The sequence below is a fragment of the Lissotriton vulgaris genome, chromosome 7 (assembly GCF_964263255.1).
Source record: "Lissotriton vulgaris chromosome 7, aLisVul1.2, whole genome shotgun sequence".
Classification (NCBI taxonomy): Eukaryota; Metazoa; Chordata; class Amphibia; order Caudata; family Salamandridae; genus Lissotriton; species Lissotriton vulgaris.
In genome coordinates, this window is record NC_141695.1 from 575,097,672 (window position 1) to 575,122,243 (window position 24,572).

The 24,572-nt window shown below is 48.5% G+C and overlaps 1 protein-coding gene across 2 annotated transcripts in view; it reads left to right on the plus strand.

The window, feature by feature from the left end:
- Positions 1 to 24,572, plus strand: part of SEPTIN9 (septin 9) — a 554,478-nt gene that overhangs the window by 356,919 nt on the left and 172,987 nt on the right. The window contains exon 1 of one of the 2 annotated variants that reach the window (XM_086930664.1): positions 11,145 to 11,299. The exons of the other annotated variant lie outside the window; for it this stretch is intronic. The gene's annotated coding sequence lies outside the window, so the exon portion shown is untranslated. Of the gene's footprint in view, positions 1 to 11,144; positions 11,300 to 24,572 lie in introns of those variants that run through there. 2 annotated transcript variants of the gene reach the window in all.

Sequence of the window (24,572 nt, forward strand, 5' to 3'; positions counted from 1 at the left end):
GAGCTGTTGTATTTGTGTTGTAGGAGACTCAAGCTCTCAATGTGTTGCATTCATACTGGAGTCTGTGCAGAGGAGAGACTGTACCAGAAGCACACTATAGGCTGCCTGGATTTCGAAGGAGAAGCCGCGTTCCATGCACTCTTCATCAGCATGCTGTCTGACACTGCATTCAGACTGATGCTCAGCATCCTTTCACCTTGGTTCTTCCACTCTCCTGCACTCACCATCACCCATAGAAGAGACAAGTAAATAGCAGAATGCAGCATGTCAAACTTCAGCTTCTTCTTCTAAGTCAAATGAACACCATGATCTTCTGGAATGGGATGAAAACAAACCTTCTGAATTGCCCTTTCCAGGATGGTGGTTTGTCCATTGGAGGATGTCGTAGATTCCAAATCCAAGATGTTGTAGAATCTTTTCTTGGGGTGTTAGTTCCTCTTTAAAGCATGCATGAATTAAGCCTTAGGAAGGAAAAATGCACCACAGTGCATTTGGCACCCTGATTTTTCATCGCAATGATTTTCTATCTTGATTTGGCTCTTGGCATAGCCGGCCTCTTTTCTCCTTCCTGATGTCGGGAGGATTTTGATATCCTGCCGATTCTCCAGAACTATCCTCATCTTTAATAAAGAATTACAATATTGCCAAAGGAAGTTGTCCCCTTTTGGGGGTTTCTTCTAGCTCTGAGCTTCTGAAAGAAACACTAGTGATCTCTCTTGCATATTATTTTCTCTGCATGATTGCTCCATGACTAGTGGGTGGATTCATCCTCTCCTGGCAATCTAGAAGGGAGCTCAGGAGTCCATCTCAGCATCTTTCAGTGGACTCTTAAGTTCAGTGTCCTCTAGTAGGCGCGGTCCCTGTTGTGTTGCTGTTTCAGGGAAGCTCCCCAGGTTCTGTTGTCTGTGTTTCACGAAGCCTCAGCCCCTTCCACCATTGTTGTAGGCTCCAGAAGCTCGCCCCTTGACCTGTATGTTCCCCAGGATGCTTAATTCTCTGCCATGGAATTACTTAAAAACCTCTGTGTTCGACCACCAAGGAAGTTCAAATATCCACCATCTCTGCATAGGTTCTTTTTCTCAAGTCTCCAGCATTCGCAGTCACTTCTGTGGTTGTGCTTCTTAGTTCCACAGCCGCTTCCTTCGCATGTATGTAATCCCAGGTTTCTCCCCTTCATATGGCGTCGAGTAGCCCTATTGACCTTTTAAGGCACTGGTCATCGGGGAATGGGCAATCGCTAACAGTGTGAAGGCTAAGCGAGAACCAACGTTAAGCCGGCATTAAATGAATGATGAGGAGACCTAGTTTAAGGAACCCCCATCGCTCATTGTGTAGGCAGAAACCAAGGTCCATTTATGAAATCAAAGCGCCTGGTTGCGATCCGTAAAGCTGATTTGTATTGGTTGTAATCAATTAATGTCAAAAGATAAGCTAGGCGCAGCTGTTTAGGGATGGGTACAGCCAATACGAAGCACTGCAATGGATGATCAGCACCCAATAAAAGACGAAGCGCAATAACCACTGCACATACAAAGGTCCCTACTAACATCAGCTGCCCAGCTGGATCCCACCAGGAGCAGTGACATCTGCTGCAGCTGGGCTGAGGCACAGCCAAAGAGTCACGTGAAAGTTGCACGACACACACGAAGTATGAAACCATCTCAAATATAATCCCAGTAATATTGTTTCGAAAGAACCAGCAAAAGGGCCGTCCAAGGCTCACAAAAGCATAACTTAGAAATGTTGCCCATAATGTGCCCTGCAAAGCAAAACATTGTCATTGTGTTGGCCGAAACATAACCTAAAATTGCTGTCTTTAGCAGACAGAGGGTAAACCACTAGGACTGCTGCCAAACAAAACTTACAAAAGTTTTATGGCGGGGAAGCGAAATGCAGCAGTGGAAAGAAACACAAGTGGCTGGGCAACAGATATGGCAGCCCTAAAATAAGACCAGAATGGCCCTATCACGTAGGAGATTGAAAATCTAAGCATCAGCACAAGGTGAAAAAAAGGGTCTTTGTCCAGAACAACGTCCAATAGCAATCAACAGATCAAGGACACCTGATGAGGGAGTTGACTAACTCCACAAGACAATTAAAGACCGGCAATGGTCTGCCTACACAGGAAGCCACACCCATTGCCTCATAAGGTCTTTGAATGTACTGAAGCCGTACCGAAACCTTCCACTTTGTGTTCGTGATTTGGATTTCTTGTAGTCCTTAACTATTCACCCATACAAAAGTGTGATCTAACCCATGTCTGGATCTGATTTTGTTGTGGTTCTAACTTCAGCTTGCCAATTATTAAAACAGATCCAGGCCGTGTTTCTGGAATTAATTCCACCAAAATATATAAAACATAGAAGATGCTTTTAGAGGAAGATCCATTATGAAAGTATACATTTTTTAAGATTCCCACTGCTTTATGCCTAATTATGATGGGTATGCTTTATGTTTTCAGATGTACAATTTTCCCTCATCCTTCCAAGCTTTCTTTAATAGTGCTTTATGCTATCTCCAGTGCCCTTCTTCGCTCACGGCCTCTTGCATCTTCAGCAACCACTTCAGTCCTTCTTCTTGATTCTTCTGAATCTTGCACTCTTGCTATGAGTATGAAAGTGTTATTGGTACTTCATCACCCCCAGCACAATGGTCTGTTTCTTTCTGAAACCTCCACTGTATCCATTGCCTTCTTAAATATTGGTTCATTGTCAGTATTATTTATGTGGTCTTGTTTAATTTATACTCCTCGAGAATCTAGTATTGCACACAGCTTTATTCAGGCTTTTTATGGGCCATTGCTTGTTTTTCAATCTCTGTCTTGAGTTTGGATATTTTTCAAAATTCTTCTGCATTCTAAGAGCATGTGTTTTATTAACAGATCTTACGCTTATTGCGTCACCTGACGGGCAATGGTTGGGCTATAAAGCGCCCAGACGGCTAAATAGTAGGTCTGTGGACAGCTAGGAAGGGTTAAGAGTATTGTGGTTGGTTGTTCAATACTCAGTGGTAGGAATGTGGCTTGGCTTCATTGGCTAAAAATAGAGATGTGGTTGGCCAATTGGATCAATCTTAGCCCTGCGAGTTGGTCTAGTGACCCAGCTGGAAGGGCTGTGATTTGGTCAGATGACTCAGTGGGTGACCCATGGTTTGGTTCAGTGATTCACATGTTGCTCAGACTATGGGTTGGCCAGATGGCTGTGTTTGTGTTCAGTGTTAGCGATGTTGGTTGGCAAGTAGGGTCAGTGTTATGGCTATACATTTTTTTTTTTGCAGAGTTTTATATAGCGGAAACTTGACCCGAATTGGGTATCAGAGCGGTTTACATAGCAACTGTTACATTACATGAGGACACACATTCATTTTTGGTAGGTAAGGGGATATTAAGTGATTTGCCCAGAATCACAGGATGTTCAGCTTCCTTGCCGAGACTCGAACCCAGTTCCCCAGATTCGAGGTCAACCGCCCTAGACCGCCCTAGCTGGAACAGATTAGTGTGAAGAGTCTGTCATAGGGTTGTTGCTTGGTTTCATGGCTCAGTGTTAGGTTTATTGACTAGCACGAAGGGTTAGATGAAGGCCCTTTGGCTGATGGCTTGTATCAGTAACAGACCTGATGATTACAAGATGGCTCAGTTGCATGGCTTTAACCTGTCATGGCGGTTTGCGTGAAAAGCTGCATTGCTACACTTTCTGCAATCCCTCGTGTTTCATCTGTATTTCATCTGTTTGAAGGCTGCCCCACAGGGAGTCCTTGCTCCTCTTTCCCTAGTGCCAGTGTTGTTCTTGGCTTCAGGGGAGCTGAGTGACTAAGAAATGGGAGCCACAGCGGTTGGACGGAAGTGGCTCTCAACAAAGCATAGATTTCTTTGTGCTGATATGAAACAGGGCCTGCCAGAAAGAGACCCTTTGCTGCCTCATCATGCTTGGGACAACTCATGACCGGTTCAGTAAGGCTAGCTGGCACCATGATATCATCAAGCCTCTTTATGGTTCTCTCCTCTCATTGGCTGAGACAAAGATGTGCAGTTGGTGATAGCGCAGGTGGTACGGGGGCTTATAGGAATGTCATGAGGTGGTAGTGAGAGGGTTTCTCGATATAAGGTAGTGCTGCTGTGTAGTAATAGTAGGTATAGTAAAGTAGGACAAGGCTACGAGAGGTTATAAGTTAATAGTGAATGGTGGTTCTTTAGGAGGTAGGGAAGAGATGCATCTGGTCGTGGCAGATTCTGCAGCAGGCAGTGAGGAGGAGCAATATCTGTGATGCTAGTGAAGAGGCACAACAGGGGTTTCAAGGCTCAGCAGGGGATGAGGGAACTTATCAATGTCAGCAAGAAGGGTTGTCCAGCTATATTGAAGGGGTTCATCAATAGTAGTGAGGAGGCTCATCAGCAGAAAAAAAGGAGAGTCATCATCGGTAGCGAGAAGGTGCATCACTGATAGCAAGCAAGGAGGAGGCTCATCAGTAGTGGGGAGGAAACTCACTCCTCAGTGGTAGGGAGGAGGCTCATCTGTGGTAGGGAGGAGGCTCATCAGTGGTAGGAGGAGGCTCATCAGTGTTAGTGAGAAGGCTCATCAGTAGTGGGGAGGAAACTCATCTGTGGTAGTGAGCAGGCTCATCAGTGGGGAGGCTCATCAGTGGTAGTGAGCAGGCTCATCAGTGGTAGGGAGGATGCTCATCAGTGGTAGGGAGGAGGCTCATCAGTGGTAGGGAGGAGGCTCATCAGTGGTAGGAGGAGGCTCATCAGTGGTAGGGAGCAGGCTCATCAGTGGTAGGGAGCAGGCTCATCAGTGGTAGGGAGGAGGCTCATCAGTGGTAGGAGGAGGCTCATCAGTGGTAGGGAGCAGGCTCATCAGTGGTAGTGAGCAGGCTCATCAGTGGTAGGGAGGATGCTCATCAGTGGTAGGGAGGAGGCTCATCAGTGGTAGGGAGGAGGCTCATCAGTGGTAGGAGGAGGCTCATCAGTGGTAGGGAGCAGGCTCATCAGTGGTAGGGAGCAGGCTCATCAGTGGTAGGGAGGAGGCTCATCAGTGGTAGGAGGAGGCTCATCAGTGGTAGGGAGCAGGCTCATCAGTGGTAGGGAGCAGGCTCATCAGTGGTAGGGAGGAGGCTCATCAGTGGTAGGGAGGAGGCTCATCAGTGGTAGGAGGAGGCTCATCAGTGGTAGCGAGTAGGCTCATCAGGGGTAGGGAGGAGGCTCATCAGGGGTAGGGAGGAGGCTCATCAGTGGTAGGGAGGAGGCTCATCAGTGGTAGGGAGCAGGCTCATCAGTGGTAGTAGGCAGGCACATCAGTGGTAGGAGGAGGCTCATCAGTAGTAGGGAGGAGGCTCATCAGTGGTAGTAGGCAGGCACATCAGTGGTAGGAGGAGGCTCATCAGTGGTAGGGAGGAGGCTCATCAGTGGTAGGGAGGAGGCTCATCAGTGGTAGGAGGAGGCTCATCAGTGGTAGGGAGCAGGCTCATCAGTGGTAGGGAGCAGGCTCATCAGTGGTAGGGAGGAGGCTCATCAGTGGTAGGGAGGAGGCTCATCAGTGGTAGGAGGAGGCTCATCAGTGGTAGCGAGTAGGCTCATCAGGGGTAGGGAGGAGGCTCATCAGGGGTAGGGAGGAGGCTCATCAGTGGTAGGGAGGAGGCTCATCAGTGGTAGGGAGCAGGCTCATCAGTGGTAGTAGGCAGGCACATCAGTGGTAGGAGGAGGCTCATCAGTAGTAGGGAGGAGGCTCATCAGTGGTAGTAGGCAGGCACATCAGTGGTAGGAGGAGGCTCATCAGTGGTAGGGAGGAGGCTCATCAGTGGTAGGGAGGAGGCTCATCAGTGGTAGGGAGGAGGGTCATCAGTGGTAGGGAGGAGGCTCATCAGTGGTAGGATGAGGCTCATCAGTGGTAGGGAGGAGGCTCATCAGTGGTAGGGAGGAGGCTCATCAGTGGTATTGGGCAGGCTCATCACTGGTAGGGAGGAGGCTCATCAGTGGTAGTAGGCAGGCACATCAGTGGTAGGAGGAGGCTCATCAATGGTAGGGAGCAGTGGTAGTGAGCAGGCTCATCAGTGGTAGCGAGCAGGCTGATCTGTGGTATGGTTCAATGGCAGCGAGGAGGCTCATCTGTGGTTGCGAAGTAGCTCAACAGAATATAGAGAAGAAGTTCATCATTGTGGAGAGGATACCTCTCATTGGGAGGGAGAAGGCTCATCGGTAGCAGTGAGTAGACCTGTGAGCGGCGGCAAAGAGGCTCATCAGTGGTGACAACGAAGTTCATCAGAATATAGTGAAAGGGCTCTTGAGGCCGGTGGGCTTCATTAGGGGCCATGAATTGGTTGTGTGGGGTAGTGATGATGTTCTTCAGGGAGGGTGATAGGATTGCAAGGATGCTCATGGCGTTTGGTGCCGATAGGATCTGTAGATAGTTAGCGACAGTGCAGTAAAGAGACTTATCAGTGCTAGCTCCCTCACATTGTGCTCCAGGGTTCACCAGGCTCAGTCTAGAGTCCGCAGAAGAGCACAGAATCTTGTGCATGCAGTTACTAGCCCCGCTGAGGAAATTGTTCTGAAGAGCAACAAATTACAGGGCTGTTTGGTGAGGACAACACCTGCTGGCTCAGAGACTGGTTACTGTTCTTTAACCCCTTCACTGCGGGGGCTATTCCGCCGCAGTGCTAAGGGGGCGGGGGGGCCACGCGGTGCGCCCATGCTGGTGACGGAACCGCTCCGTCACCAGCCGCGGTTGCGCTGTGCTCATGACGGAGTGGTTCCGTCACGGCCCCGCCCGCTCAATGGAACGCTCAGAGCAGGCGCGGAATCCGCGCCGCGCAGGTGTTCTGAGCGGGCCGTGACGGAACCGCTCTGTCATCAGCACAGCGCAACCGCGGCTGATGACGGAGTGGTTCCGTCACCAGCAGGGAGGGGTGAAAGGGTACTGAATGGACTGTCCTCGCCACTGTTCTCCTGGGTTCTTTTTGAAGTGAATGCCCCTTGGTGAAAAGCAGGCATAGACTGGCAGAAAATTGGTGAGCTTGCGTGTCCCTGCTGTGAATTAGCAGTGCTTAGAATCCTCATTGGTATGGCAGCACAACAACATGAACCTCCATGTCACATCTTCAGGGTCTCTATAGCAGAACCACCGGAGGGATTTAGAAAACATTGGACACCACTTTCAAGTTCAGCGGATAATTAGAGATCACTAGTGTTGTACCTGATCTTAAGAACTATGGCTAAGTGCCTGATGCCCAGGTACAATAGGTACAAGGATACAGGGGCACAAGTACTGGCATTGGAACCAGGTGCTTGGCTGCAGTTTGGCAGCAATGAGGCTGATGAGCTTAGCTCAGTTTAACCCCTTCGCTGCTGATGACGAGCTCAGCTCGTCATCAGCCACGGTGGTCGTGTGCGGATGACGAGCTGAGCTCATCATCTAACGCGGCTTTTTGAAAATATGCATCACACAGCGGGAAAAGCCGCCGCAGCGATGCGGTTAAAAGTGTTAACATTCTGTACATGGCAGGCTAGCTATCAGAGTGCAGGAACACTTCCCTACAATGCACTTGGGCGCAGAGTCTAGATTGAAAGGCATTATATTAGGCATGGCATTGTGCAAAGAGAGGTGCCATTGAGGAGCACATGCTCCACTGCTAATGTAGTGCAGATTCGTTACTGAGGGGATATGGCTGTAGCGCCTGAAAAGGGAATGTCATGACTCTTGGCCCAATTCCTGCTTATTGACCTGGACTATCACTACTTCCTTTTGTAGTTAGTGCAGGTAACCATGAGCCCACTTGTCGCATGTATCAGCTCGAGGTGTTCTCTACCTTTTCCAGTTCTCAGAGCTATACTTTACGAGATAAGAGAGGCTTCAATGAGGAAAGCACATGTGTCAGAAAGCATTGGTCCAATGTTTGAGAAAAAATATAAAGTGTAAGAAAACGCCTTTAGACAAAGGAGAGACCCCGTAGCAAAATAGAGCTGCCTGGTCTCTGCCTGGAGCTGCCTTGTACCTGAAAGTGTTGTGTGCCTTTTGCTTTCTCGCCCTAAGTTCACCAGGTATGTCCAGACGTGGGTCCTAGGCTCACTGTGCCACTGGAATCAAGCTATCCTGGCTGATGAGGGGTGAAACCCTGAAACCTGTGCTGCGATGCATATTTCCGGTCCACGGAGAACCTGGCTTGGCAGTTCGGGCTGGACTGTTCCCATGAGGTACAAGGTCAAGACTGATTTGCATATGGCCAGGTCTAAACTGGGGTGCCATGGTGAGCAAAAGAATGATGGATTTAACCCAGATCTCTTGACTGGGGGTGAATGTTTTGATTTATTCTGCATTCCATCCATCAATTGTGTGTCTTTTGTACCTGAAAGGGCAGATGAGCGACAGAGGAGTAGGAGGAGAATCAATTCCAAAATGAACGAGCAAAGGAGAGAGGCAGAACAGAGGATCCAGGAGAGTATTAAAAAAAGCTGTACCGGACAGGGAGGGGTGAGATAAGCAACAGATGAGCTGGAGATTGGAGGGCAACATGGACAGCTTGGAGGTGAGAATGGATAGAGGAAGCTGCCAACATGAGAGAGCAAGAAAAAACACATGCACCACCATGTAATGCTAAGAGCAAAAGAAAAAGGTAGTTGTTTGTAAGCAGTAAAATAACGCACGTTATTTAAAAAAGGAAGGTAAAGAGGCTGGGCTGCAAGGGAGAGGCAAATAAAAGTATAGGAAGAACAGCCATCGTACAAGAAGCAAGCAAATGAGATTGACAGTCCAACCAATGATAGGCGTTGAGCTGACCCAAAGCCCGCAAAGAGTATTCTTTACTGTGTTTTTTCAAAAAGTAGAGTGCTCTCTGTGTTTCTCCCCACCTACCCCAGCTCTTCCATTTCTTCCCCATCCCTCCCGGCTCACTATTGCTTCACACTGCTTGGTGTCAGTTGCTTTCTCAATTTCTGGTCCTCCATTGCTTTGTTACTCCTCTGGAAATTGTTACTGGCCCTTTACTTTCACAATAATTGACTTTTATGCTCTCTATCCTTTTTTTTTACCTGCCTTTTTGGAATTGTAAACTAATTTTAACACAAATGACCACCAGCGCTTCATGATGCCTACGTGTGCATGCATGGTGTTTTGTATATGTGCCTGCTAGCTGGAGCCAGTCATCCAGTTAAAAATGGCTGCAACAGTGTCATGAAGCATTGGTGGTCATGCGCAAATAATTATCTGCATGTATTTATTTATTTGTTTTTGCCAATGGTGTTCAACATTGGTAGCAACCTTTTTTCCTTTTGCCAATGCTGAATACTATTGTCAAGAAGCATTGGCAAAATGTTGTCTAACATCTTTCAGACACAAGAGCTTTTGGCTTTGAGGCCAGGAGGCTATTAGAGCTCGCCTGGTCTAAGTGACACTCGTTTCTCCAGCAAGATGATGTGCCATGCTCACGGATGCAATGGGGGTTTCTCAGATATTCTCCTGAGCACCACTTCTCTCTTTCTGGTCTATATAATATTCAGATTATGACCAAGATGGAAAGCCAGGAACAGAGCTAAGATCTCCAGCTGCCACCTTATCCTCCTGGCCACATATAACTCCTCCACCTCCTCTTTCACTTTTAGACCTCCACGCTTCCCGATAGGTTCTCCTTAAAGACCTCTGCTCGCCCTTTGCTCCTCAGCTTTTTCATTGGATGGAAATCTTGAATTGTGTTAATGCTATCACCCAACAGCACCAGAGATTAACATGAGGCTGGGGCCAAAAATACAAAAACCAAGGAACCATTTACGTGTGGTTGGGCACAGGACACAACTGTGAACTGTTGCCAAAACATAATATACATACACAGAGGGCCTTTTAGCCAGCAGCCTTCATCCTCTGCTCTGTTATAATGTCATTCGCATATTGCTTCTGTCCAGCACAACATGAGGCAGCGGGCCAGGCCACTTAACCCTTTGGCTCCCGTGAATTTGACTGCCCTCGCAAAGCTTGTGCACATTGTTCACATCCTCTCAAAAATAGTTGCATTCTCTTTAGTGCCGAAACTCTTATTAGGGGTGCCCAGTTAGAGGATGATTTTTAAAGCTTCTTTTATTAAGTGTTTCAGTGACAATGTGACATCATAGCTGCCTGCAATTTGAACGCTTCAGTGGGTGATTTCTTCTTGTCCTTTTAATAAAAAGTTCGGGTAAAATGCATGGCACAACTGAAAGGCTTGTTTAAAAAACACTAGTAAAAAACAACGATATCAATGAATGTTTCTTAAATGTATCATTTTTATTACATGCGTATGGCGGGCACACGTTTAAAGCAAGAACAGGGTACTTAGCTGAAGGGACAGATTGCGCACCACTGGATATTTGGTTTGGTTTTCAGGAATTGTTCTGATCAAGTGGTGCTACTAGGAAAGGGGTGACCCTCACAACCCCTTGACAATGTATTACTTAAGCATACATTTACAAATTGTAGGACAAAAAAACCTATGCACACACAAACTAGATACAGATTTTTGATAATTTTTTTGGTTTTTTGGTCTTGGGTATTCACAAAGGGCATTTACTACTCGTAAATGCCATTTGTGAATACCGAAAGTCGTAAAGTTCAACTTTTGGTATTCACATAGGGCATTTAGGAGTAGTAAATGCCCTTTGTGAATACCAAAATTCGTAAAGTTAGACTTTCGACTCCGTTTACTTTTGTGAATCGGGGTTACTAGGTGTGAAGAAGCACCAATGCATACAAAACATAGACAGGCGTCTTTTGTGTACGTTGTTTGCCAGTTGTGTGAGGTCCGTTCACGATGTACCAGTGGCCAGTTCCTCTGCCCAGGAACGGGACAGGACGGGCAGGGCGGCACACGCCTCGTTTTCTGGCCAGCCCCTGGCAGCGGGCTAGTCACCAGCACAGGCCAGCCCTCACCTTTATTGATTTTTCCCACATTTGTGGTGAGGCAGAGGAAGGCAGCTGAACATCCTGTCCTGCTGCACAGCGAGCACAGTAATGTAAAGTCTCGGAACGGAAGCTGCGCAGCTGACTCACCCTGGCCCTCTGTGCCAAGCTGCAGCGAGGGAGGATGCTGTCCGACCAAGGGGTGGGGCCCCTCCACCTGGTCCTTCTGTAGATATCCCAGGACTACATCACCAGAGTCAATATATGCAGCCAGGCGGGAGCGAGCCTGGGCGTTAAGATGAGCTCGTGTTCGGAAGCGCGTGGTCTGAGGTGGACCAGACAATAAGGCCCTCTGAAGACAAGAAACTCAGGCACATAAATGCTGTCATGTCGGGGATTTATATATAGCGCCTCATAACGTACCTCTGCTGTTCCTAAGCACTGTAAGTAAACTCTTTTTTTATTAATTAAAATCGTAAAAAATTGAAACAGTAATTAATACTCATAAAAAAAGTTTTTGATAATCAAGTTCGTTAAGCGGCAGATCAAAAGTAAACAGTTTTAAAGTGCTTGTGCGCTATCTGAAAATTGTTAAGAAACCCCAGGGTACCAGGATAGCACATAGTTTTGATGTTGGTGTTTCCTCTACGGCTAGCAGCCTGGCCCAGTTTTCTGAGCATTCTGCGAGGAATGATATTAGGGCGGAAATCCAGCTGTGCCCGGTGCACTCGGTTGCTTGAAGAGTTGATTAGATTAAGATTTGTTAGAAAACGCGTGTGAGCAACAGATCAACATGCAACCTTAGCTGCTTTTAAAGGTGCCCGTGCGCTGCCAATGAGTTGTACAAGAACCCCAGGCAGGGGCGGCCTCAGGCATGTGCAAGCTGTGCACCCGCACAGGGCCACCAAATCCCAGGGGCCACCACGCCAATATATATCCTTAATATAATAATCCTCTGAGGATGGATACATATTTGTGTGGCGGTCCCTGGCAGGGATTTGGTGGCCTCTGGCTCTGTTCCGCTTCCAAACACCGTGGCCCCCCCTTATCACTGGCCTCCGCGCTCCGCCCCGCCCGGACCCACTCTTCCAGGGCCCCCTACCTACGTTCCCTGCCCAGAGCCACCATGAGCCTAGAGCCGCCCCTGCCCCAGGGCGCCAGGATCGCCCATAGTTATGATTTTAATGTGTCAGGTCAACCTTGCAGCCTGGGCCAGGTTTCTTACGAATCCACGGTTAGTTATGTTGGGAGCTGAAGACTGTCTACGCCTCGATGCTCGCAGCTACATTGCTAAAGGAGTTGTTCAAATGTATTTTAAAATGTCATGCAGCGGCCGTTCAGGATAGGGCCGGCTCGCTCTAGGCAGGATGTAGCAGCCTGGCTGTTTGTGCAGACCCCTTTGCTTTTTAACCCTTTTCATGCTGATGACGGCCCCCAGCCGTCATGCATCACTGTGCTCGTGTGCTGATGACGGCTGCGGGCCGTCATGAACCCGCCCACTTTCAAAAACGGCCGCACAGGCGCAGAATTGCGGCCGCGCCCAAGGGGTTCATAAAGGTTTGAGGAGGTGCTTCCTCTCCACCACCATATTGGTGCAGACGCAGGTTATGTGCAGAAGATTCTCTGCTTTTGAGCCGCATAGGCGAAGCCTGTCTCACCGGAGTACAGCCATGCAGGATTTTCCTGTAGAATGGACAGCCCAGGCCACACTGCAGCAGCGTAAGCTTCAGATGACGCCGAAACGTGCAGGTCCTTGTGTGATGCTTGATTTAGTTTTGCATAGCCATTCATGACCATCCGTGCATGACTTCGTTTTGTGAGCTTGTCTTTATGTTGTAGAAGAGAAATTGTAGCCATTGCAGATTTAACAATTTTTTTAAAGCGTTGTATTGCAGTGGTGTAGCTCAGTGGTTCCCTAGGAGCTAGTTGGCTAAGGGTTGATCAAACTATTCTTCAAGGCTGTTGCTGTGCTTGCTGCATCTAGAGTTGTCAATTGCAGACCATAGGATGTTGTTTATTGTATTGGGATCTGTGTGTTTTGGTTTAAAGCAGCATTTGACAATTGCCCCCTTTCGCCCTATTGATTGGCTTATTAGGCCGAATTCCAGTCAGATTTGACTTTGAGAGGAACTCGAGGCTAGGGTTAACACATAACAGTAAACTTTTGTTCGGCATTTGTCGAAAAGGGCCGAATCACTGCCAAAAAGAGCCTCATTGCTGCAGGTTAAGGTTGGCAAGACTTTTGCCGCCAAGACTTTTGGGAGAGGATCGAGTGTTGGGCCTTTCAATTTCTTGTGAAGGGTCCTAAAAGCAGTGATTAGGGTGTTGCTTGTGTTTGCGATGACTCGTAGCTGTTGTTCGGCCAGACCCTTGTCGTCTAGCAGCACCTCTAGGTGCTTGCATTCTTTTACTGTTTCTAGGCTGTGTGCTCCAAAATGCATTATTTTGGTTTTGTTTCGGTTGATTTTTATGTAAAGGGCAAGTGGAGTGTATTTATCAGTCTCTGCAGGCCTACTCTGGTTGAGCTATACAGGACCATGTCATATGCGTACAATAAATAGGTGGTTTAATGCTCTTGTGCCGAGACATGGAGCGTGGCTGTTTCGTCAAAAGCCGATGAGAAGTCGGCCATGAAGAGGATGAAGAGGCATGGGACCCGCACACACCCCTGCTTGAGGCCTTATATTGAGTCCAGATTTTCCTTGACACGAGTTTGCTGTTTCCAATTTTGATCTGCACTCATGTTTGGAAGTGAAGTGACTGGATGGCTCTAAGCAGTTGTCAAGGGATGTTTCAGGCCCTGAGCTTCCTCCATAGCTTTGCTCGAGTAACGCGTTTGAACGCTGGTTTGTAGTCCACGATGCAGAGAGAGTTCAAGTGGTTCTGCTACCTTAGGTGGTCCAGAATGACGGACAGGGCCAGGATGTTAGTAACTGTGCCGGAGCCCCTGCTAAAACCAGATTTTGTTGTAGGGATTATTTGGTTTATATCCGCCCAGACAGTCAATTCGTCTAGGACAAGGGATGCGAAGAATTTAGCTTCATTGTCAAGAAGTGTGATAAGATTGACATTTTCTGCTGAGGTTTTCTCTCCGCCATTGTGGAGTAGGGTGATGACAGTGCCTCGCCATGAATCATGGCACCCATGAGGACTGCGTTGGAAAAGGGGGAGTCAGTTTTCCTGTCCAGTACTGTGGGTCTTGTTTGTAGATGGCCTGGGATATTCAATTTGGCCCCGGAGCACCGCCCCTACTGCCTTTAATGGTGACATTCGCTATGTCCGGTTCAGACAGTTGGACCCCTTCTGAGTGGAGGAGAAACCATAAATCTATTACCAAACTGGCCCCCTGCGAGGCGTTTGGTGCTGATGGGGCATCTTTATAGAGTGAGTTTCTGGCGGCAGCAGTGCAGGATGTGCCTTCTAGAGGAGATGAGGGTGTAGGGTTGTTTGCTGCAGATATATGTTTCTTAAGAAAGGCAACCCAACACTATTCCCTGATTCGACTGTTCCCTGGGGGCTGCTGTAGTCAGTTTAAGTTTTTCAAGGTAGAACAAAAGATTCTTGAGTTGGGTAGCTTACTGTCGTAGAACAGTTTAGCCCAGAAATCGTTTGTGTCTTTTTGGTTGTCGAGCCAGAGCTGCCTGGCATATTTCCTTTTTTGCTGCCCTTAAAATATCTGTGTTGCTCGCAGTTTTACTATTTCCCCATCATGCCAGCCGCAATGCCTGGTTATGTTTTTTCTTGGCCAAAAGGCAGGCTACTGATTTCTTTTTAGGATTTTGGTATTGATCATGTGGAGCTAAAAAGTGGTTCCTGGGTAGGCCGTATGTGTTGCAGTTCTTGTCTGCAAGTATGTCTGTTGTGAATTTTTGCCATGTTGCTAGTAGGATTAGATTTTGTCTTTCAATTTCCTCTAGCACTAACTTGGCGCTGTTGGCAATTTTCACTATAATATAATAATATAGTTGGTGGTGAATTGCGAGCCAAGTATGACAGGCCCCCTCTCAACGACCTCTTCGATTCCTTCGTGCCCTGGGCTGCAAGCCTTTCTATCACTGGCTTAGACAGCGTACAGACTGCAGTCGCTCATTTTGAACAGGTCACCACCGAGGCCTTGAATAAATTGGCCCCTGTACAGTCTCCGCGCCGAGCCAGAAAGAGACCATCTGCTCCCTGGTTCTCTGACTCCCTCAGACTTCTTAGGCAAGAAGTGAGGAGAAAGGAGAGGCTTTGGCATGCTAGTTGGGACCTCAAGAACAAGGAAGCCCATAAACTCCTTGTTAAAAAATACAAAGCTGAAATTGTGCAGGCTAAACAAGAATACTTTGTTACCATGACCACCTCGCTTTCCTCGCCGAAGGAGCTCTTTAAAACTGTTGACTCTCTAGTCAAACTGCAAGCCCCTGATCCTGTCATTCCTTCGCAGGACCTATGTGATAAGATTGCCTCCTTCTTCCACACTAAAATTCAGGATATTCACCTGGCCCTCGAGGAACAAAGAGCTTGTATCAGTGCGTCTACATCAGGGGTTGAGATGAGTATGATTACCACAGACATCTCCCCACCATGCACCCTGGACTCTTTCCCCCCGCTGGCCTTGCAAGATCTTGAGTTACTGCTAAATAAGACCAAGTCTGGTTCTCCCCTGGATACCTGCCCACTGAAAGTCATCAAGCAGTGTAGGGAGACCCTCTTGCCACCGCTGCTAGAGGTAATGAATCTAGCCATTAGAGATGGTATTTTCCCTATAGAATGGAAGAAGGCGGTAGTAAAACCCCTGTTAAAAAAGGCCTCCCTGGATCCGGGGGTCCTAAAAAACTTCCGGCCTATCTCACTGCTCCCTGCTCCAGCGAAGATGCTTGAGGCACATCTTAACAAGCATCTCGCTGTTTTTGTGGAAAGCTCGGGATGCCTAGACTCCTCCCAGCATGGATTCAGGAGAGAATTTAGCACCGAGTCAGCCCTCACCATCGTGCTCGACAAGATCCGCACGACAGTAGATGGGGCCAGACCTCCCTCCTGGTCCTGCTTGATCTAACTGCGGCTTTCGATACCCTCTCCCCCTCAGTACTTTCATCTCGGCTGAGGGAGGTGGGGGTGAAGAACACAGCCCTGGATCTTTTGACCTCTTTCCTCACGGGGAGGGAACAAAGAGTCAAGCTGGGGGAGTTCCTATCTCCATCCCGACCAGTGCTATGTGGGGTCCCCCAAGGGTCGGCACTCAGCCCGACCCTTTTCAACATCTATGTGACCCCACTAGCCAAATTAATAAGATCTTTCGGGATGGAGGTAGTATCTTACGCAGACGACACCCAAATCCTCGTCTCTCTCCCCCATTCAGATGTACTAACCGCCTCCAAGTTTAGATCTTGTATGGAGGCGGTTGGTCATTGGATGATTCAGAACTCTCTTAAACTGAATGGGGAGAAGACTGAGGTGATGGTGTTTGGGGGGAAAGAAAACATCTGGTCAGCCAACTGGTGGCCCGACTCACTAGGAACATGCCCTTCCCCTACAACATCTGCCAAGAATCTCGGGGTGTTGATAGACCCTGCCCTAGATTTGGGCAGCCAGGTGAGCAGAACCGTCTCCACCTGCTGGGGTTTGATTCACACCCTACGAAGGATTAGGAAATATCTTTCCTTACAGGCTAGAAAACAAATAGCCGTCGCACTCATTGGTTCTCGTTTGGACTACTGTAATGCACTGTATGCTGGGCTCAACAAGAGCCACCTGCAGCGCTTACAGGTAGTCCAAAACGCCATAGCCAGATTTGTTCTGGATATTCCCAGACGCTCTTCGGCCACTGCGGCCAGGAAAACGCTGCATTGGCTGCCGGTAGAATATCGAATCTGGTTCAAAGTTCTATGCATGACCTACAGAGCCATCACCAAAAATAGCGACACGGGAATTGGTTCCATCATTTCTCACTATATCCCCGGAAGGAACCTGCGTTCCTCTGGGAAATTGCGTCTGACAGCCCCCCGTGTACGAAGAGCTAGATGGGGTGGCAGAGCCTTCTCCACTCTAGCTCCTCAATGGTGGAATGACCTCCCCCTGGACCTGAGATCCCTTCCGTCTTTACAGAACTTCCGCACTGCTCTAAAAACTCTTCTCTTTCGGCAAGCTTATTTGTAAGGTTTTCTGTCTCATTTTCTGATCATTTTGTTAGGCGCCTTGATACCCGCGGGTTATTGTTCTTGCGCATTATAAATTTCCATTCAATTCAATTCAATTCATTTTTTTAGGTCTAGAGCTAGCATTTGTGGAAGGTGGTCACTCTCGCAGTGCTCCGCAATTTAAGAAAGAGCGAACTACAGGGAATAGAGAGAACGATTAAAAGTTGTAGTTGATGATGGACTATGACTGTGGGCCGATGTAGGTGAAATTTGCTGGGTAGTCGTCACCTCGAGATGCTCAGTGTCTAGCGCAGAGTTTTCCCCAAGTTTGTCTTTCCAAGTCCTTACTTTTGTCACCTGGGGCTGTATGCCGCTGGAGTTGTTCGGTTGGGTAAGGCATTCGCTGAGTGGTCCAGAGCTGATCAAATTCATAATGAAGTCTGCTGTGATGATGAAGTCGGTTTCTGAATTGTAGTGCATTTGGTTTAGGATAGCAGATTTGATTTTCTTGATATTGTTTTTGTCCTAAACACTGCAAACAATAGTTGTTAGTATTACCTAATGTATGGAACATTTTTTTGACCTTGGAAGGACTGAAGGCTGAGGCTGTCTAGCAGGGATTTTAAATGATGCCCTTCCACCACCCGTGTTTCTCAGAGGTGAATGAACTTACAGCCAACTGAGCCATCCTTCTACTTTAAGGGAAGGCCGAATAATGGTGGCTTAAAATACTTGAGCCAACCCTTTTTAATCATCATTTTTAGCTCATTTGTGCCACTACAGAAGGTGACAACCATATATACCTTAGCCTTGTCCATACCCCAAGGCCATGTTTCTGTTAGGAATCAAGCTAGTCCTACCTTTGTGACCATGCCTTGCTATCATATGACCAGGGGTAGGGAGATAAATAGCCAGTCCTACCTTTAGCTCACTGCTCGATATTGCCAGTGTTTGGATTCCCTTCCTGGTTGTTGGTTGCTGAAGTCGGCTGAGCTGCGCTTGTTTTCATCTTGTAGCTGAAAATCCCTTGTTGCTGTCTTGTTTTCTCTCACGGGCTCGTGAGAGAGTTAGGGGTTTTTCCCTGTCCCTTTTTGGTCCATTCGCTGCCTTTCTCTTTCCCCCTTAGTTGTTTAGCGGTATCCCGGTATTCCCTCCCCTCCCTCTTCTATATTTTCCCATCCCTCGAGCGTTTTCTTATCAGGGTGAATTGGGGGCTCCCGTTCATTCCAGCGTGTTGTCATTTTTGCTAACGCTGATTTTCCGAGACGAAGACGCTACCTCTAGCGCGTCTCGGTTTAGATTCAATCCGCCTCGTTATTTGCGGAAGTGACGTTTCGGGTCACTCCGCGGCGGTTTCAGTTCCCGAAGCGCTGCTGCATAGCGCAACGGAGGATTCCCTACCCTTGGCCCTTCGGAAATATTAATTGTGCTCTACGGGGGTTTTTTTGGTAACGGCAGTTAGCCGTCCCTGACCTTTTTTCCCCACGTTATAATTTTGACAATAGGACACTTGCCGATATTGCTCCTTTCCTCATTTTGTAGCGATTAGTGGTGCAGACTAAGGAGTACCACGTTGTTTGTTGCTGTACTCCGCCTCTTTACGAAGCTAAGCCTGCATGAGTCACAGGTGAGAAGGGTTGTAGGGTGGATAAGGCATGGTCCTGGGAGGCTGGTGCTATTGGGAACTTGTACCTATGTAAGGTGTTGTTTTCTTCTTGTGATTGCTACAGGTGCAGAAGCGTAAAGATAAAGGGAGCAGTGTCCTGAAAACTACAAGGGTGGTAGACTTGGTGTCTCCTCTATATTACCACCCTCTTTTCTTGCCCATAGGTGCCCCCACAGTGTTGCTCCTGTGGGTGTCCAGTGGACGGGGGAAGGGGACTGGTACGTGCTACGTTCCTGCAGTGCTTGGGCCGGTGGGAGTCTAACAGAATATCGAGCCCACGTTCATACAGCACTGCCCGGACTAGCATGGATGAGGATGGGAATCCGCTGGGTGGCAGTACAGGGGGTCCCTCTATGCAGGATATCATGGGAGCGGTACATACCCTGCAGGCACAGGTGCAAGAATTGCAGCAGGAGAATGTAGGGTTGAAGCAGGAGTTAGTGGCAGTAAGAGCCCGCGAACAGTCACAGCAGAGAGGCACTACTCCCGTTATTCAACCAGCTACCTTCCAGTATACTGGAGGAGCGGGATCTAGTACAGCTAGCGGCGGTTCACCAATAGCAGTAACCGTCTCCACTCCTGTGGCAGTGCCCTTGGCCCCCCCTGAAAGATTCACAGGAGACAGTGACAAATTTGGCACCTTCATGAACCAGTGTCAACTGCACTTTATGTGCAGAACTAATGCTTTTCCTGACGACTCCGCTAAAATTGCTTTCATATTGTCATATCTGGCTGGTAACGCGGCCCAATGGGCGATTCCGTTAGTGGAAAATAACGACCGGGTGTTGTACAACTACCAGGCGTTCAAAGTATTAATGCATAGTCTATTTGCCAAACATGCGTTCATGCAGGCCAGTGACGCCGAACTGTTGAAACTGCGGCAGGGCAGGCAGGACTTGTTGTCTTATATAGCCAACTTTAATCGCTTGGTCTCTGAGACGCATTGGCCGACTGAAAAGAGGACGTCCCTTTTCTATCAAGGGTTAAACGAAGAATTGAAGGACATAGTGTCTCAGGTGGTAGATCCTCCAGAAGACTGTGCGGCATTTATAGACTTGGTAGTGAAACTTAACCATAGGGTGACAGAACGGCGAGGTGAACGTAACCGATTTCAGTACTCAAGAGGTGGTTATGTGAAACCAGAGGTAAAGGCGGGAGGTGAGAGTAAGGCCGCACCCGAGCCAATGGAGATAGGTGGGGTACGAGGTCCTTTGACAGCTGAGGAAAAGAAGAGAAGGAGAGAGAATAACTTATGCTTGTATTGCGGACAAGGGGGGCATTTTGCACGTGATTGTCCCGTGAAACCTTCTGGAGTAGGGTTTGGGAAGAAGGTGGCATGTATACATAAAGAACGGATCAAAGAGAAGGACCAGTCAGTACAATACGAGGTGGTGGGGGCAATTGATCAGGCTCCTAGGCACTTTGTGATTAACACTCAGCTATTGATATCTGCGCAGAGCCGTGTCCCGGTGTCTGTGTTACTTGATTCTGGGGCCACCGGGAACTTCATGGATATTTCGATGGCGGATAAGTTGATGGTCCCTTGCCAGCTAAAGGAACAACCAGAGCCATGGAACCGAGTTGACCTCGGGGTGTATCACCCGACAGACCGAGCCCTTGGGTTTAGTGTGTGACAATGGGCATGTGGAATCCGTGGTTTTCGATTTGATCGATGCCCCCTCGTTTGGCTTGGTTCTGGGGGTCCCGTGGTTACAAAAGCACAACCCCAGGATTGACTGGGTACAAAGATTGGTCACCCTGGACTCGGTATACTGCTTAAAGAACTGTTATGTAGTGGCGGCGGAGCAGATTAACCCTTTGTCCTGTGCGGCCACCGAGATGTGTAGAATCCCTCCACAGTATGCGGCCTATGAGGAGGTGTTTGACAAAGAGTGTGCCCAAGGCCTCCCTCCCCACAGGTCATATGATTGTAAGATCGACCTTATACCAGGGGCCCCGTTGCCTTGTAGTCGGGTTTATGCTTTATCCGAATCAGAAGAGGCTCATCTGAAGACCTATATAGATGAGATGTTATCCTTGGGGTATATACGCCCTTCTTCTTCGCCCGTGTCATCGGCCATCTTTTTTATACCCAAAAAGGAGGGGTCCTTGAGGGCCTGTGTGGACTACCGCACCTTGAATTCCGCAACGGTTAAAAATCGTTACCCTCTTCCGCTCATCTCCGTGTTGCTGGACCAACTCCGCAAGGCTACAGTGTTCACAAAACTAGACTTGCGGGGCGCATACCATCTTATCAGAGTCCGGCCAGGGGATGAGTGGAAGACGGCTTTTAAGACAAAGTATGGATTGTTCGAGTACACTGTAATGCCGTTTGGTCTATGTAACGCGCCCGCGGCGTTTCAATTCTTCATTAATGAAGTACTTGGGAAATATCTGGACCAAACCGTTATAGTGTATTTGGACGACATTCTCATTTATTCGGAAAAAGGACTTGAGCACACAGAGCATGTGAGGCAGGTGTTACGGACATTACAGGAACATCATTTGTACGCCAAGTTAGAGAAATGTCAGTTTGGGGCTTCTGAAGTGGAGTTCTTGGGTTTTGTTATTTCTGCATCAGGCATTCGTATGGATCCAAAAAAGATTCAGGCTATTGTGTCCTGGCCAGTGCCGACGAATGTAAAACAAATACAGATGCTCCTAGGTTTCGCTAATTTTTATCGGCGTTTCATTCTCCATTTCTCCGAGATAGTGGCCCCAATAACTCGCCTCCTGAGAAAGGACGTTCCTTTTGTTTGGACTAGTGAAACTCAGGAGGCTTTTCAGATGTTGTTGAAACAGTTTGTGTCTGCCCCTGTATTGGTGCACCCTGATCCTGCCCTGCCGTATTTTGTTGAAACAGATGCGTCCTTGTGCGCGGTAGGGGGCGTGTTGTCGCAGAGAGACGAAGCCACTGGCCATTTGCATCCAATTGCGTTCTTTTCCAAAACTTTATTGCCAGCGGAACGCAATTATACGGTGGCAGAGAGAGAACTGTTGGCGGTTAAACTAGCGTTTGAGGAATGGCGCCATTATTTATGGGGTGCTCGTCATGTAATCACCATCTACACCGACCATAAGAACTTAGAATTCTTTCGTTCTGCAAGGGCATTAACACCGCGGCAGATGAGATGGGTTTTGTTTTTTAATGAATTCGATTTCATTATAACATATCGACCTGCAGCACAACAAGTGAAATCTGATGCGCTCTCTAGAATCCATGTGGACATGAAGGACGAAAGTTCCGTGAGTGCAAGCAGGACCATGATAGACCCGGAGAGAATCATAGGGGCATTGACGATGGAAGACTTTCCAGCTCTAGTGAAAGGCCGGTTAAGTCATTTGGATCTGGCCCCTTGGTTATCCCTGCCTCAAATGGAGATGAAGGATGGGCTGTTGTATAAGGAGGGCAAGTTGTTTATTCCCCCTGGGCTGAGGGATGAGGTGTTGGGGTGGTGTCATTCCTCCACCTTGGCAGCACACCCGGGTATACGAAAGACGAAGGACCTGTGCATGAGGTGGTTTTGGTGGGAGTCCATGTCTAGAGACGTTCAGGGTTATGTAAGTGCGTGTCCAGTGTGTGTAACGAGCAAGCCCTCGCATTGCAAACCTTCGGGACTTTTACAGCCTTTGGCAGTACCACCTGGTCCCTGGCATTCGTTGAGCATGGATTTCGTAACCGATCTACCTACTGTCACAGGTCTTACTACAGTCTTGGTGGTGGTGGATATGTTTACCAAGATGGCCCACTTCATCCCGTTTCCCAAGATTCCTACCGCAAAGGAGATGGCAATGGCATTCATGTCCTCAATTGTACGTTTACACGGGTTACCAGAGGTGATTGTATCCGATAGAGGGGCCCAGTTTGTTTCACACTTCTGGTCTGAGTTATGCCAGGTGCTTAAGACCAAGATCTGTCTCTCTTCAGCTTACCACCCCCAGACTGACGGCCAGACTGAACGCACTAATCAGACGATGGAGCAATACTTGCGGTGTCTGATAGCGTCCTTGTCGTGCGATTGGGTCACTGCCCTGCCCATCGCGGAGTTTGCCTATAACAACAGCGTGCACTCCGCCTTGGGCATGTCCCCTTTTTTCTGTTCCCTGGGGTTCCATCCAAGGGCGATGGCGATACAACCCACGGGTCGCGTGCCAGCCATTGACAGTATATGTAGGCAATTGGGAGACGTCTGGACCTTGGCTAGGAATAGTCTTCTAGAGGCAAAGGAGGCTATGAAGGCTCAAGCGGATAAACACCGTGTACCCGCTCCTGCCTACACGACTGGGGATCTAGTGTGGCTGTCTTCCCGCAACTTGAGGTTGAAGGGTCTGCGTAAACTGCAGCCCAGATTTGTGGGTCCTTATCCCATTCTCCAGGTCATCAATCCAGTAGCAATGAAACTTAAGCTACCCCAGGAGTATAGTGTGCATCCTGTTTTCCATACTTCCCTGCTCAAACCCTATGTGCCAACAGATCAGGTGCTACCACCCCCCCCCGGCGGTCTTGATTGATGGACAGGAGGAGTACGAGGTCCAGGCTATCCTGGATTCGAAGCGAGTCAGGGGACGTTTACACTACTTAGTGGACTGGAAGGGGTACACTAAAGACGACAGGTCCTGGGAGCCGGCTGGGGAGGTTCACGCCCCGCGGTTGGTTCGGGCATTCCATAGATCGCACCCCTCCAAGCCCAGACCAGTGGGGAGGATTGTCGGGGGGGGGTACTGTTAGGAATCAAGCTAGTCCTACCTTTGTGACCATGCCTTGCTATCATATGACCAGGGGTAGGGAGATAAATAGCCAGTCCTACCTTTAGCTCACTGCTCGATATTGCCAGTGTTTGGATTCCCTTCCTGGTTGTTGGTTGCTGAAGTCGGCTGAGCTGCGCTTGTTTTCATCTTGTAGCTGAAAATCCCTTGTTGCTGTCTTGTTTTCTCTCACGGGCTCGTGAGAGAGTTAGGGGTTTTTCCCTGTCCCTTTTTGGTCCATTCCCTGCCTTTCTCTTTCCCCCTTAGTTGTTTAGCGGTATCCCGGTATTCCCTCCCCTCCCTCTTCTATATTTTCCCATCCCTCGAGCGTTTTCTTATCAGGGTGAATTGGGGGCTCCCGTTCATTCCAGCGTGTTGTCATTTTTGCTAACGCTGATTTTCCGAGACGAAGACGCTACCTCTAGCGCGTCTCGGTTTAGATTCAATCCGCCTCGTTATTTGCGGAAGTGACGTTTCGGGTCACTCCGCGGCGGTTTCAGTTCCCGAAGCGCTGCTGCATAGCGCAACGGAGGATTCCCTACCCTTGGCCCTTCGGAAATATTAATTGTGCTCTACGGGGGTTTTTTTGGTAACGGCAGTTAGCCGTCCCTGACCTTTTTTCCCCACGTTATAATTTTGACAATAGGACACTTGCCGATATTGCTCCTTTCCTCATTTTGTAGCGATTAGTGGTGCAGACTAAGGAGTACCACGTTGTTTGTTGCTGTACTCCGCCTCTTTACGAAGCTAAGCCTGCATGAGTCACAGGTGAGAAGGGTTGTAGGGTGGATAAGGCATGGTCCTGGGAGGCTGGTGCTATTGGGAACTTGTACCTATGTAAGGTGTTGTTTTCTTCTTGTGATTGCTACAGGTGCAGAAGCGTAAAGATAAAGGGAGCAGTGTCCTGAAAACTACAAGGGTGGTAGACTTGGTGTCTCCTCTATATTACCACCCTCTTTTCTTGCCCATAGGTGCCCCCACAGTGTTGCTCCTGTGGGTGTCCAGTGGACGGGGGAAGGGGACTGGTACGTGCTACGTTCCTGCAGTGCTTGGGCCGGTGGGAGTCTAACAGTTTCAAGCTCACGTCCCGCTCACTGAAAGATATTTCATCCTGTTTGGGGTTTGTGGGCCGGATACCTCTTGTAAGTAGGCCTCCCAGAACCATCTCTTGCTGCTCACATCCAG